General features: G+C 39.0%; 1 pseudogene; it reads left to right on the top strand.

Moving 5' to 3' along the window:
- Positions 1 to 1396: 1396 nt before the first annotated feature.
- Positions 1397 to 2390, top strand: LOC147372199 (olfactory receptor 6C6-like; annotated as a pseudogene).
- The last annotated feature ends 10781 nt before the right edge of the window (positions 2391 to 13171 follow it).

The following is a 13171-nucleotide window of genomic DNA, read 5'->3' as shown; positions in this document are numbered from 1 at the left end:
GTTAAAAAAAGACATTTTAATTAATGACTATGAAACATTGCTGTGTGCTTCACTGGGGCTCACATGGTAAAGAATCTGCCTACAATGCAGGAGCCCGGGTTCCATCCCTGCCTTGTGAAGATCGCCTGGAGAAGAAAATAACAACCCACTCCAATATTCTCTCCTGGAGAATTCCATGGACAGTGGATCATGGCAGGCTACAGTCCATGGGGTTGCAAAGAATCAGACACAACTGAGCAACTTACACACACACACACATACGCACACACACATGAAATACTGCTGTAGCACCAGTCAGTGAGAAAAATTGTACTTAAAAATCATTTTATATACAAATGAATATATAAGGCTTCTTAATGTACCTGCAGACTATTAAGGAAAGTAATATAAGTTTATTATAAACTGAATAAAATAAAAGCAAGATTAAAATATAGAAATACTAATTTTAGTTTTTCTGTATTTTTTCCTTAGTCATATAGATTTAAGAGATTGTTAATGACTGAGAATTTTCTCATGCGGAATTTATAGTGTTAGTCACTCACTCGTGTCCGACTGTTTGGTATCCCCTGGAGTGTAGTCGGCCATGTTCCTCTGTCTATGGAATTTCCCAGGCAAGAATACTGGAGTGAGTCTCCATTCCCTTCTCCTGGGGATCTTCCTGACCCAAGGATGGAACCCAGGTCTCCTCTGTTGCAGGCAGATTCTTTATGGGCTGAGTCACCAAGGAAGCCCTGTTAATAAAGTATATGGAGAGACAAGCAAATGGAGGTAAAGAAAATGCACTCTCTGTGCTCAGTCATGTCTGAGTCTCTGCGACCCCATGGGCTGTAACCCGCAAGGGTCCTCTGTCCATGAGATTTTCCTAGCAAGAATACTGGAGTGAGTTGCCATTTCATCCTCCAGGGGATCGTCCCCACCCAGGGATCAAACCAGTGTCTCTTGAGTCTCCTGCATTGGTAGGTGGATTCTTTACTTGTGACCCAATAGGGAAGACTGTTTAGAAAATAACTGAAAGAAGTTAATAACAAAATACATAAGAAAGAAATAGAAATGGATAAAAGATATAAAAATGATGAGATATTTTCTAGATTCAGAAAACAGAAAATATGAACATATAAATAATATGTTAGGATAAGGTCTTTCAAAGGTGGCTCAATGATTGACACTGAATTGCAGAGAAAAATTTCAAATAATTTAGTCTTCTATTAATGGTAAGTAGGACTTCTGTCAAGGAGAAAATCTCATATTTATATAAGTGATTGACATTGACCAACATATTCATTTTGATGGAATCAAAGTAGACTTGAGAAAATATTTGCACAGAGGTATGTTTCTGAATATGGAACATTCTATGGCTGAGAATGAAGAAAACTCTTTTCTAACTTGTAACTTAGTTTTTGTTTCCTTTAGCTTTGATAAGAGGGGGGAAATGAAGAACCATTCAGTGGAAATAGACTTCCTACTCCTAGGACTGACAGATGACCCACAATTGCAAATTGTGATTTTCCTGTTTCTATTTTTCAACTACATCCTGAGTGTAAGGGGGAATTTAATCATTATCCTCCTCACCTTTCTGGATCTCTGTCTCAGGACTCCAATGTATTTCTTCCTTCGAAATTTCTCTTTCTTGGAGATTTCATTCACAACTGCCTGCATTCCAAAATTCTTGATCAGCCTTTTGACTGGAGACAAAACTATTTCTTACAGTGGCTGTGTAACACAATTGTTATTTTTTCTTCTATTAGGAGCTACAGAATTTTATCTTTTGGCTGCCATATCCTATGACTGCTATGCTGCCATCTGTAAGCCATTGTATTACCCAATCATTATGAATAGAAAAGTGTGCCATCAGTTTATACTCAGCTCTTGGATAACTGGCTTCCTAATTATATTTCCTCCTTTGGTCTTAGAACTTAAGCTGGGTTTCTATGCTTCCAAAATAATTGACCAGTTCCTCTGTGACACTTCCCCTATCCTTCAGCTCTCTGACACAGACACACATATCCCAGAATTGATGGCTTTTGTCTTAGTTGTGGTGACACTTATAGTCACTCTGTTGTTGGTGGTCCTCTCCTACACATACATCTTAAAAACTCATTCTAAAATTCCCTTCTGTTCAAGTACCAACAAAAGCCTTTTCCACCTGTTACTCACACATGGTTGTTGGGTCTATCACTTATGGGAGTTGTATTTTTACATATATGAAATCATCAGCTAAGAAAAGTGTGACTTTAACTAAAGTTGTAGCTGTGCTCAGCACCTCTGTTGGTCCTTTACTAAACCCCTTCATTTACACCTTAAGGAACCAGCAGGTGAAAGAAGCTCTCAAAGATGTGCTTCACAGGTTTTGTTATTTTCAAAACAATGAGCAAAAATGTAGATATCAGTAAGATGTTGTTGAAGTATGAATGAAGGAATTGAAAACAGTTTTCAATTCAGCAGTTCATAGCTATGACATTTCTCTGCTCATTGATTCGTTTCACATTGGGTTTACTCAACCTTATGAATCTCTGCATTTTTTTTTCTTTCTGAGTAGATAATTTTATTCTTTAATAGTAAACTGCTTTCTTCCATGCAGAAGATTAAATTCTACCTCTGACTAGAAATATCTCTTCTCATCAATGATGTTATCATGTGCTGACTGCTTTCTAAAAATGAACTTTATTGTATATTCTTATTTTTTGTTTGAACAAGTGTTTTATTTTTTATTTTTACTTTACAATATTGTATTGATTTTGTCTTAACTACTTCAACATCTGTGCTAATTGATAAGCATTGCATCTGCTCTTTTTTTTATGGTGTATTTTTCTTTTATTTTCTTAAATATAAATTTATTTTAATTGGAGGTTAATTACTTTAAAATATTGTATTGGTTTTGCCATACATCAGCATGAATCCACCACAGGTATACATGTATTCCCCATCCCGAACTCCCCTCCCTCCTCCTTCCCTATACCATCCCTCTGGGTTGTCCCAGTGCACCAGCCCCAAGCAACCAGTATCATGCATCAAACTGCATCTGCTCTTAATATTTTGTTCTGCTAAAAATGTGAGACAAACTCAAACCCTGATCATTATTGCTGCTGCTGCTGCTGCTGCTAAGTTGCTTCAGTCGTGTCCGACTCTGTGCGACCCCATAGACGGCAGCCCACCAGGCTCCCCCGTCCCTGGGATTCTCCAGGCAAGAACACTGGAGTGGGTTGCCATTTCCTTCTCCAATGCATGAAAGTGAAAAGTGAAAGTGAAGTCACTCAGTCCTGTCCAACTCCTAGCGACCCCTTGGACTGCAGCCTACCAGGCTTCTCCATCCATGGGATTTTCCAGGCAAGAGTACTGGAGTGGGGTGCCATTGCCTTCTCCGCTGATCATTATTACCTTACATAATTGACATTGTGATGGAAATCAGGTAGAAATCAGATTAATTTTAAAGATCAAAATGCCCTTCTATGAAAAATGTTTATTGATTTCAACCTTGAAAGATGAATAAGGAATAAATATTTCAAAAGAACTGTAACCAGAGGCATAAAGGAACTGTGCCGGGAGCCAGCGTGAAGAACTCCGCCCATGGCAAATGTCATGAGGAAGGAGGCTCAGCATACGCAAAGCTGGGATCGAGCCTCAGGAGTCCCCCTGGAAATTCTCGAGCATCTACCCCCAAAACCAGAGTCTGCGTACTTTACTGCTTTGTGCTCTCACCTACACCTCTGACTTTACGGGGGGCTGTCCCCCACCACCTCTCTCTGAAAAAGAGTTAACTTAGGGCTCCATTTAATAAAAATTCCTGGGCGTGACAAGAGTCTTTCAACCTACAAAATCCTCTGAAGGTTCTCTAGCCTGCCTGACAGGCTTGTCCGGCCACATGTGATTATTCACAGCTTCCCAACTGTGAGAGGCACGAGATGCTCTAAACTTTCTAAAAACAGATTATTTTGAGAAGTTAGGAAATTATTACTGTAGTCCAGTGGGCTGATTAGAAATTGTATTGGTGAAGGGTTTTTCATTTGTTGAGCCAATGTTTGTTGCTAAGTCTCCACATCCCCTGCCCTTATACACATTAATGAATACATAGAAGAAATAAGTATTAATCTTTGATATTAATCACATTAGACCTTAGGCTAAGCAAATTCTTTCCTTAATTAAAACCCACTGCACCCTCACCCTATAGGAATGTAACTTTATCTGGTACCTTTGGAAGGTGGCGTCTGTTTTAAGATAATCACCCCTGGAAAAATAAGTGTTCTGGTTGACTGACTGCTGTCACAAGGAGAGGGTCATAAATTGTCAGCAGGCCCCCTGGCCAGAAGATGATGTAACACCCCTAAGACCTCTGTATACATTTGTATGAAGCACCTGACTTTAATAAAAGTCAGGACTGCTGACCCTACGTGACTTTTGTATAACATCTCAGTGTATAAAAACAGACCCTGGAAAATAAAAAATGGGATAAGTTCCTCGAAAGACTGGTCTCCTTATGTAATTCTGTATTTCACCTTCTGGCTGAATTCCCATCTGGAGAGCGGAGGCCCGCCAAGCCTACTAATTTTGCCTGGGCTTCTAAGATCTGACCGGGGAGGCCTTAGTGTCTCCTTTCCCTCGGGAGAACGGGAAGACGCCTGTGGCCTACGTGGGTGGTGCAAACTTCTTGTCTTGAAGTTTTATTGGTTTTCCACATAAACCAAGTTATTCAGCCTCTTTTCTCCACTGAATTTCCCTGCTGAGCTATCCTCACTTAACCACTCTATAAGCCTCTAGTTAATATTTAATCTATCAGTTGTTTCCTGATCGAAGCTGATGCCATCTCTCTTTCGAGTTTCCCTGGATCCACCAGGGCTGGACCCCAGCAGAACTGAGATTCTACTAAATAAGTTTCACCTAGAGAGCTAAAATATTTTAAAATATGGTATCAATATTTGTATAAATTATCATTATTTTGTATAAAAGTAATTAAACTCCATGCTTTGGTTAAAATTGCTTATATTCAATATAACAATATAGTCTTACTCCTACAATGATAGTAAGCTGTGAAACAAATTCAAGGTAACTGATTTATATCTGGATTTTGGGATCTTTCTACATATTTTAAAAACATTTGTAAATTATAAATATCCTAAGCCATGCTGCTATATCAATTTAATCAAATTTATTAAGTACACCATACATACAAGCACACACTTTCATTTTAGATTTTTTAATTGGCATCTAATTGCTTTACAGTATTGTGTGAGTTTCTGTTACACAAAAGAGCTTACATATACCTATAAGCCCTCCCTCCTGAGCCACCCCATCCTACTCCTCTTGGTCATCACAGAGCACTGAATGAGCTCCCTGTGTTATACAGCAGCTTCCTGCTAGCTATTTTATACATGATAGTGTATATATAAAATCAGTGGATTTGAACAAATATTGAGACCCATGCAACAATAAAAATAGAGATCATTTACATCTTGCTAGGAATTCCCTTTGCTGCTTCACAGCCATCACCCCACCCCATTCCACCATTAACATCATTTAAATCACTATAAATGAGTTATAGCTTTTTGTAACTTCTTATTTTTTTTTTAAAAAAAGTATGTACTGTAAGCTTCACTTACTCATCATAAAGGTTTTGAGGTTGACGCAAGCTGATGCTTGCATCCTTAGTTCATTCCTTTTTCTGATATAATTTAGCAGAATCTCTAGGGTGTTCCCCCCCCCCCCCCCACAGCTTGTATACTGTCTCCTATTCTTAGGCCTTGGTATTGTTACTCTGAGGAACCTTCATCAGTACTGAATCACTTATAACAACCAGTTGAAAAATCAGCACATACCACATTTTAAAATGCCATTCACTGAAAAAAATCTATTGTCTCATAATGTCCTTTGAAATAATTGTCTACCAGAAGGAATTTGATTGAAAGGGGTTGCTCCTCTGTATCTTGGTGACTCTACTGATCACTTCCTATTCTCCAAAGCAGTGGAAGCAACAGAAAGTGTCGCTAAAGAGAAAGAGAATGATACAACACCATTGATCATCTGGTTGTTCATTTACAAGTCCATCTCAATTCCAAATTAGTTTACTAGTTTATTTTAATGCAACAGGTTCCAAGACTCAACCTGAGTTTTTAAAAGTTAGGAAAACCAGTGTGCTTATGTTGGCTAGAGTCATATTGAGAAAACTAATATGAAAGATCTCGGATTGCAGCCGTGTAGAGTGGTTCAGGAAATCTTGTGGGAAAAGGCAGTAGCTCTCAGTAAATTCTGAGAAATTACTTATTAACAGCCTTAGCAGTAAAGTTTGTAGTTCTCCCTTACTAAGAATTGACATGGATCTTGCCTCTGCTCACCTGTCTGGCCACAGATACTTCTGGAGAATAATAGCCACTGCTTCTCTTCCAATTTCCGACTTTTGTACCAGTACCTCTCACAGACAAACTGAAGTAAGCAACATAAGGGGAAAAATCTCTGGAAAAAGGCATCCTGGTTTCTCCATCACACTTAGAAAGCTCGCAGAAAGTCATACATGATGATTTGGCCACAGAAAATTCAATGCAGATAATTTGAAAACAACCAGAAATATGGGCTTAGAATTGCAGGTTTTGCTTTTATCACTAGCTCTGCCTGAAAAATGATGTCATTATTAGAAAAAATTAGAACATCTGAGAATTTTTTTGCACGTTTTTGCTCAACTCACCCTCATTATATAGAAGAGTACTTAAAGATTTTGTTTTTTCAGTTCAGTTCAGTCACTCAGTCATGTCCGACTCTTTGCAACCCCATGAATCGCAGCACTCCAGGCCTCCCTGTCCATCACCAACTCCCAGAGTTTACACAAACTCACGTCCATCAAGTCGTTAATGCCATCCAGCCATCTCATCCTCTGTCGTCCCCTTCTCCTCCTGCCCCCAATCCCTCCCAGCATCAGAGTCTTTTCCAATGAGTCAGCTCTTCGCATGAGGTGGCCAAAGTACTGGAGTTTCAGCTTTAGCATCATTCATTCCAAAGAAATCCCAGGGCTGATCTCCTTCAGAATGGACTGGTTGATCTCCTTGCAGTCCAAGGGACTCTCAAGAGTCTTCTCCAACACCACAGTTCAAAAGCATCAAATCTTTGGTGCTCAACTTTCTTCACAGTCCAACTCTCACATCCATACATGACTACTGGAAAAATCATAGCCTTGACTAGACGGACCTTTGTTGGCAAAGTAATGTCTCTGCTTTTGAATATGCTATCTAGGTTGGTCATAACTTTCCTTCCAAGGAGGAAGCGTCTTTTAATTTCATGGCTGCAGTCACCATCTGTAGTGATTTTGGAGCCCCAAAAATAAAGTCTGACACTGTTTTCACTGTTTCTCCATCTATTTCCCATGAAGTGGTGGGACTGGATGCAATGATCTTCATTTTCTGAATGTTGGGCTTTAAGCCAACTTTTTCACTCTCCACTTTCACTTTCATCAAGAGGCTTTTTAGTTCCTCTTCACTTTCTGCCATAAGGGTGGTGTCATCTGCATATCTGAGGTTATTGATATTTCTCTCGGCAATCTTGATTCCAGCTTGTGTTTCTTCCAGTCCAGTGTTTCTCATGATCTACTCTGCATATAAGTTAAATAAGCAGGGTGACAATATACAGCCTTGATGTAATCCTTTTCCTATTTGGAACCAGTCTGTAGTTCCATGTCCAGTTCTAACTGTTGCTTCCTGACCTGCATACAGATTTCTCAAGAGGCAGATCAGGTGGTCTGGTATTGAGGTAATCTTTCAAATTATTTCAAACACCTTTGACACCCTGATTTAAAGTCATGTTTCTACAGGATATGGTAGATGGGGTTTCTGATGAAGGGAAGAATCAAGAAAAGAGTGATAAAAGTTAAAAAAATATATATTGCTTTTAAAGTAATTTAAGTTTCCCATGTGGCTCATACAAGTCTAGATAGAAGAATGTCCAAAGGAGAGCAAGACCTACAAGATCTAGGATAAATTATTTGTTAAAAAAATTAAAGATTATTATTCATGAGAATCATTTTTAAAATATTTATTGAATTTGTTGCAATATTGTTTCTGTTTTATGTTTTGGATTTTTGCCAGGAGGCATGTGGGATTTTAGCTCCTCAATCAGAGATTGAACCCACACGCCCTGCATTGGAAGGCGAAATCTTAACCACTGGAAGGGAAATATGGGAAGTCCCGTAGGATAAATTCTGTATATTCAGCAAATCGCTGAAAAGAGAATGGTGCTTGTTTTTCACTCATTATTGCAACAAATCTAAAAACTTCAAGTTGTAGAAGAGTACATGCAAGACATAGTTCTTGACACTGAATGTTTATAATTTGATTACACAGAATGAGGTTAACTGAATAAAAGTGTCTTAATATAAGAATTTCATTTGTGTCTTAAACCACAGATAGAAGGTTTTAAGTGTTCTTTGTGTTGAAAGTATTTCCATTAATAAATGTTCTTCTGCATAGTCATTACCTCTTATAGAAGTAAAACTGACAAAATACATTAACCATAATAAATTTGATTTGCAAATATTAAAAGCTTAAAGAATCTTGCTAGTCTAGTAGGGCATTGTTAGCACCATGTAGACTTGAAATACCAAGCAAATGTTTGTCTCTCCAAACTCTAGAGACTTTCCTTAACATTATTTGTATATGTTGCAAATATATATGTATTCTTACATATATGTAAGAAGAGATGGCAAGAATACACAGAAGAACTGTACGAAAAAGATCTTCATGACCCAGATAATCACGATGGTGTGATCACTCAACTAGAGCCAGACATCCTGGAATGTGAAGTCAAGTGGGTCTTAGAAAGCATCACTACGAATAAAGCTAGTGGAGGTGATGGAATTCCAGTTGAGCTCTTCCAAATCCTGAAAGATGATGCTGTGAAAGTGCTGCCCTCAATATGCCAGCAAATTTGGAAAACTCAGCAGTGGCCACAGGACTGGAAAAGATCAGTTTTCATTCCAATCCCAAATAAAGGCAATGCCAAAGAATGCTCAAACTACCACACAATTGCAATCATCTCACACACTAGTAAAGTAATGCTCAAAATTCTCCAAGCCAGGTTTCAGCAATATGTGAACCGTGAACTTCCTGATGTTCAAGCTGGTTTTAGAAAAGGCAGAGGAACCAGAGATCAAATTGCCAACATCCTCTGGATCATGGAAAAAGCAAGAGAGTTCCAGAAAAACATCTATTTCTGCTTTATTGACTATGCCAAATCCTTTGACTGTGTGCATCACAATAAACTGGAAAATTCTGAAAGAGATGGGAATACCAGACCACCTGATCTGCCTCTTGAGAAATTTGTGTGCAGGTCAGGAAGCAACAGTTAGAACTGGACATGGAACTACAGACTGGTTCCAAATAGGAAAAGGAGTATGTCAAGGCTGTATATTGTCACCCTGCTTATTTAACTTATATGCAGAGTAGATCATGAGAAACACTGGACTGGAAGAAACACAAGCTGGAATCAAGATTGCCGAGAGAAATATCAATAACCTCAGATATGCAGATGACACCACCCTTATGGCAGAAAGTGAAGAGGAATTCAAAAGGCTCTTGATGAAAGTGAAAGTGGAGAGTGAAAAAGTTGGCTTAAAGCTCAACATTCAGAAAATGAAGATCATGGCATCCGGTCCCACCACTTCATGGGAAATAGATGGGGAAACAGTGGAAACAGTGTTGACTTTATTTTTCTGGGCTCCAAAATCACTACAGATGGTGACTGTAGCCATGAAATTAAAAGATGCTTACTCCTTGGAAGGAAAGTTATGTCCAACCTAGATAGCATATTCAAAAGCAGAGACATTACTTTGCCAACAAAGGTCCGTCTAGTCAAGGCTATGGTTTTTCCTATGGTCATGTAGGGATATGAGAGTTGGACTGTGAAGAAGGCTGAGCGCCAAAGAATTGATGCTTTCGAACTGTGGTGTTGGAGAAGACTCTTGAGAGTCCCTTGGACTGCAAGGAGATCCAACCAGTCCATTCTGAAGGAGATCAGCCCTGGGATTTCTTTGGAAGGAATGATGCTAAAGCTGAAACTCCAGTACTTTGGCCACCTCATGTGAAGAGTTGACTCATTGGAAAAGAGTCTTATGCTGGGAGGGATTGGGGGCAGGAGGAGAAGGGGACGACAGAGGATGAGATGGCTGGATGGCATCACTGACTCGAAGGATGTGAGTCTGAGTGAACTCCGGGAGTTGGTGATGGACAGGGAGGCCTGGGGTCCTGTGATTCACAGGGTCGCAAAGAGTCAGACATGAAAGAGCGACTGATCTGACCTAATATGTATATATATACACACACACACACAAACACACACACATATACATGTACATGTATATATACATATTTCAACAAATTGAATACAGTGGTCTTTATTAGTGAATAAAATGATTCAATTTTGGGTTATATCTTATTACTCGATAGTTGAAATATATAACAAAAATGCTTTCAGAAGAAAATAAAAATAGGTATCATTTATTGCATTATTCATTATATATTGACTCTTTTTTAAATTTCTTCTTGGTCCTTCTTAAACCTTTCTAGCATCTTCTCGACCCTTGTCTCCAGGCTACGTATTTGTAAATCCAATTTGTTTTCAAGATTTTGAATCATTTTCACTATCATTATTTGGAATTCTTTATCAGGTAGATTCCCTATCTCTTCCTCTTTGTTTTGGTTTGGTGGGCATTTATCCTGTTCCTTTATCTGCTGGGTATTTCTCTGCCTTTCACCTTGTTTATATTGCTGTGTTTGGGATGGCCTTTCTGTATTCTAGCAGTTTGTGGTTCTTCTTTTTTGTGGAGGTTCCTTGCTGTGGATGGGGTGGATGGGTAGCTTGTCAAGGTTTTCTCGTTAGGGAAGCTTGTGTCAGTGTTCTGGTGGGTGAATCTCTATTTCTTCTTTCTGGAGGGCAATGATATGTCCAGTAATAAGTTTTGAGATGTCAATGGGTTTGAAGTGACTTTGGTTAGCCTGTATATTGAGGCTCAGGGTTATGTTCCTGTGTTGCTGGAGAATTTGCATGGTATGTTTTGCTCTGGAGCTAGTTGGCCCTTGGGTGGTGCTTGGTTTCAGTGTAGTATGGAGGCATTTGACGAGCTTCTATCGATGAATGTTCCCTGGAGTCAGGAGTTCTCTGGTGTTCTCAGGATTTGGACTTAAGCCTCCTGCCTCTAGTTTTCAGTCTTATTCTTACAGTAGCCTCAAGACTTCTCCATCTATACAGCATCAATGATAAAAATTCTAGGTTAATGATGAAAAGTTTCTCCACAGTGAGGGACACCCAGAGAGGTACACAGAGTTACATGGAGAAGAGAAGAGGGAAGAGGGAGATAGAGATGATCAGGAGGAGGAGAGGGGGAATCAAAAGGTGAGAGAGCATGCTAGCCAGTAATCACTTCCCTATATGCTCTCCACAGTCTGGATCCCTCAGAGATGTTCACGGCGTTACACAGAGAAGTGATGAGGGAGGAAGGAGACAGAGGTGGCCAGGAAGATAAAAGGGGGGAATCAAAAGGAGAGAGGCAGATCCAGCCAGTAATCAGTTCCCTGTGTTATCCACAGCCCAGAACACACAAAGAGATTCACCAAGTTGGGTAGAGAAGAAAATGGGGAGGGGGGAGATAGAGGCAACCTGGTGGAGAAAAAGGAGATTCAAAAGGGGGATACAGCAATCAGGCCAGTGATCTTGCTCCCAAGTAAAAATTGATACTGAAGATTGGGTTCTTAAAGGTACAAAGTTAATAACAAGTACCAAAAACCAAAGATGAAAAATCTTGAGTAGAGGTTAGCTTCTCAAAAAGGGAGGAGGATTCAGGATGGGGAACACATGTATACCAGTGGTGGATTCATTTTGATATTTGGCAAAACAAATACAATATTGTAAAGTTTAAAAATAAAATAAAATTAAAAAAAAATTGAAAGCATTTCCCCTAAAGTCAAGAACAAGACAAGGGTGCCCACTCTCACCACTACTATTAAACATAGTTTTTAAAGTTTTGGCCATAGCAATCAGAGCAGAAAAAGAAATAAAAGGAATCCAAATTGGAAAAGAAGTAAAACTCTCACTGTTTGTAGATGACATGATCCTCTACGTAGAAAACCCTAAAGACTCCACCAGAATATTACTAGAGCTAATCAATGAATATAGCAAAGTTGCAGGATATAAAATTAACACACAGAAATCCCCTGCATTCCTATACACTAACAATGAGAAAGCAGAAAGAGAAATTAAGGAAACAATTCCATTCACCATTGCAATGGAAAGAATAAAATACTTAGGAATATATCTACCTAAAGAAACTAAAGACCTATATATAGAAAAGTATAAAACACTGGTGAAAGAAATCAAAGGGGACACTAATAGATGCAGAAATATACCATGTTCATGGATAGGAAGAATCAATGTACTGAAAAAGAGCATACTACTAAAAGTAATCTATAGATTCATTGCAATCCCTATCAAGCTACCAACGGTATTCTTCACAGAGCTAGAACAAATAATGTCACAATTTGTATGGAAATACAAAAAACCTCGAATAGCCAAAGCAATCTTGAGAAAGAAGAATGGAACTGGAGGAATCAACCTGCCTGACTTCAGGCTCTACTACAAAGCCATAGTCATCAAGAGAGTATGGTACTGGCACAAAGACAGAAATATAGATCAATGGAACAAAATAGAAATCCTAGAGATAAACCCATGCACCTATGGACACCTTATCTTTGACAAAGGCAAGAATATACAATGGAGAGAAATGCAAATCAAAACCACTATGAGGTACCATTTCACACCAGTCAGAATGGCTGCGATCCAAAAGTCTACAAGCAATAAATGTTGGAGAGGGTGTGGAGAAAAGGGAACCCTCTTACACTGTTGGTGGGAATGCAAACTAGTACAGCCACTATGGAGAACAGTGTGGAGATTCCTTAAAAAACTGGAAATAAAACTGCCTTATGACCCACCAATCCCACTGCTGGGCATATACACTGAGGAAACCAGAATTGAAAGAGACACGTGTACCCCAATGTTCATTGCAGCACTGTTTATAATAGCCAGGACATGGAAACAACCTAGATGTCCATCAGCAGATGAATGGATAAGAAAGCTGTGGTACATATACACAGTGGAGTATTACTCAGCCATTAAAAATAATACATTTGAATCGGTTCTAATGAAGCAG

The sequence above is a fragment of the Bos grunniens genome, chromosome 5 (assembly GCF_055505025.1).
Source record: "Bos grunniens cultivar Pamir isolate PY7600 chromosome 5, Bosgru_T2T1.0, whole genome shotgun sequence".
In the NCBI taxonomy this organism is placed as follows: domain Eukaryota; kingdom Metazoa; phylum Chordata; class Mammalia; order Artiodactyla; family Bovidae; genus Bos; species Bos grunniens.
This window is presented reverse-complemented; position numbering and strand designations above follow the sequence as displayed.